This window comes from Protopterus annectens, chromosome 14.part0 (assembly GCF_019279795.1).
Source record: "Protopterus annectens isolate FY-2018-M chromosome 14.part0, PAN1.0, whole genome shotgun sequence".
Taxonomy (NCBI): Eukaryota; Metazoa; Chordata; order Ceratodontiformes; family Protopteridae; genus Protopterus; species Protopterus annectens.
The window spans coordinates 611,104,833-611,107,940 of record NC_056748.1 but is presented as its reverse complement, the minus strand read 5'-3'; the positions used below and the strand labels follow the sequence as shown (position 1 = coordinate 611,107,940).

The window sequence follows — 3,108 nt, the reverse complement described above, 5'->3', positions numbered from 1 at the left end:
AATGAAAAAGGCTACACAATTAACACATCTAGCTTTGGTACCACGAGAAAAATAATAAACTGGCTATGAATGGAAATATAACGTGTGTGCACAGTTCTGTCCACTTAAGTCATAAACACAAAATATAATAGTGGAAGCAGTATTCAAGTAGTAGAAAGATCTACTCTGAAAAATGTGAAAGCAGAATGGAATTGGCCCAAAACAGGATGGAAACTGGATACAAAAAAGGTCAAGTGCAGCTAAAACAGAAGTGTGCTTATCTTACCAAACAAAAAAGAAATATTAATACGTATACAAATAAAGAGAATTATACAGAGACAAAACTAAAGCACTGCTTTAGTGTCCAACAGATAACACAGTTAAACAGCAGCACCGATGAAAATGAGAAAATTTTAGGGGGGGGGTTACAAATACAGTTCATTATGTTTAATCTTAAATTGTAACGGTTCTAAGAACAAAAACAAAATCAGAGTGCATATAAAAGGAAAACATCAGCCAAGAGAAAGCACAAAACTTTGCTGCGCTACTAGTAAAGACGTTTTTACTTCACATTCATGCGCATTTACTATACACGTTTTTGAGGTCTCAAACACCAGTGTCAGAATGTAACAGCACAGCCACAAGTAGAATACCAGTGTAGAGGGTTGCCACCTTTTCAAATGCCCAAAGTGGGACGTTTGGCACAAACGTCAGATTTTGCAGGCCAAAACATATGGCCAATATAAAGGACAGAATTTCACTTTTTTTGCCTAAATAAAAGCTTATTCTTGTAGCATTTTACTTGCTTATTCTGTTTCTTATAACATTTAGGCGCTTCACATACAGAATAACTGTTTTATGTAACAGTCTCATAAAATATACGAAATAATTTTGCACTAAAATCTCAGGACAATTGCCATTTTTACATTTTTTTTTTTGCAGGACACAGCTGCACCACAGAGGGGACTGTCCCTCGCAAAGTGGGACATGTGGTAACTAACAGTGTATGGACATGCAGGAATTTTAAACGTTTACAAGTCCCATGGACCATCACTTACGGCTAAGAATAAACCCACCAAACGACACACCCTGAACAAAACCCACAAAGTGGAAGGTACAAAGAACTGCAGGTCTTGTCTACATCTAACTTTAAGAGCAAGACATAACACCTCTATAAATTACACTAACCACTTAGTAAAACGTACAAAATCTATTACAAAGAGTGCCAGGGAAGAACAATTACTACACAAACAAGTCTACTTAACAAGGTAGTGTCATTTACTAATCCATCTCACGCTAACAAGTGAATGTGATACATTTAGGTTCAAAGATTAGTACAAGGCTGGCTGCCCTTCTGGGCTATTTTTTAAAGTCTAGCCAGTTACCCCATGTAAAAAATCAAACCCTGTACATTGCATCTGTAAAGTAAACACCTTAGCCATTATGCCAACCTCCCACCCCTTAATACCTCTCAACTGTACCTCATTAAGAGGAACGTACCTCATTTGGGGTCTTAAAAAGTTCATGTTCCTCAAAGTTCCACATTGAAAGAATATGTGACACATTCAGTTTTAGGAATTTATTTAAGTGAAATCCATGGTAAGTAGAAATTAATCATATTAATACATTAAAGGATCTTCTTTACAAGTAAAACCAGCATATTTTAACCATCCTATGACCTTCCTAGTTGAAGTTGTTAGTAAGCCATTAGTATGTGTTTTGCCCATTTGTTCCACATTATGAAGGCGAGTGTTCCTCATTTTGGAGATGGAAGGTTGAGACCTATGCACCCCTTAAGACAACAATTTAAGACAATAAGCTGTTACTTACACCTATAGCATCAGTATCCCTGTTCACTGTTGAAGGGATATTGTGCAACATAATTCATATAGCTTAATTAACAACATAAACACTTAAAACGTTTCCTAATGATAAAGAATTAAGTCACGTGACTGGTCCAACTTACAAACAACAAAACTTACACAATGCCAAACTTATGTTACAAGTTACCTGCTGTTACTGCACCGAGTAATGTTAATAAGTACCGCTAGTATTAAGTTTGCATATTAACGAGGTCGAAGCAGAAAAACACCCACTTTTCACACCACTGCCAAGTTACTCATCGAATTTTCCCATTGGTATAACCCTTCCGGTTTCTCCACCTGCCCTCATACTAAATGTCCTTTGCAAACATGATCCGCAGCATCAACGAGGGTAACATTACCTTTACAAGAAACCAATACAGCGTGAGGGAAACAAGTTCGTCTTAAGGGCGACTACAAAGATGGAAGGGGTAGCAATGAGTTCCAAACTTGAATATTTTTTGTTTTAATATTCCACTAAGTAAAAGCGATTACTCTCATAAACTTCTTAGAGCTTACCGGAGCCGACCATGAATAGCAACAAGCCAGCAACTGTTACTCTGAGCCATAGTAAAGAATCCCAACATTCGCCTGCTCCTCTCACCAATATTTTCCTTGTTCTTTAAAACATTCATCTTCTGCTAACCTCTCCCCAATACCAGCGGGTGAAGCTGCAATTTCACAAAACAATCATAATTCTTTAACCATTTAATTCCAGAGACAAAAAACACTTAAATGTCAAATAGTAAAGAATACGTAAAAAGGAAAAGTACAATGAAACCTAGACTGGGAAAGCAACCTACATTTCACAATGCTTATTGATTGGCAGACATACTAGCCTATAGCAATCACCCATTATTTACGCGTCTACAAACTCATCAAATAAAGACTTGTAGTCTCAGAAAGGGGAAGAAAGAAAAATGAGTAGGCGGGGTTTGCGCTAATTAAGTGCAGCTGGATGAAGGAAGTTAGCGGATTTTTTTTAATTGTTTGTTTGTTTTACCTGGGTGATTTAGGTGGACACGTGAACGTACCCGGATGGTGACCCTTGCTTTTAACTATAGTGAAAATGTGATCCTATTTTATAGTATTCATTTGTCATTTCATTTTTGTGGTGAAATGAAAAGCAATGGATCATGTGTTTTATTCACTGTGTTTATATTTAATATATTTGCATGTAGTTACTGCAAATGCTTTACCCTGCGGGCCAAAGTGTCTTTACGTCAGTGTGGTGCTGAGCACTGTTAAGATCGTGGGGCAGGGGACA

The 3,108-nt window shown here is 37.2% G+C and overlaps 1 protein-coding gene across 1 annotated transcript in view; it reads right to left on the bottom strand.

Moving 5' to 3' along the window:
- Nucleotides 1–2,638, bottom strand: part of ZFAND4 (zinc finger AN1-type containing 4) — a gene marked incomplete in the record, with an annotated part of 250,537 nt that extends 247,899 nt beyond the window's left edge. The window contains 1 exon segment of the mRNA XM_044056359.1: nt 2,361–2,638.
- Between the last annotated feature and the right edge of the window lie 470 nt (nt 2,639–3,108).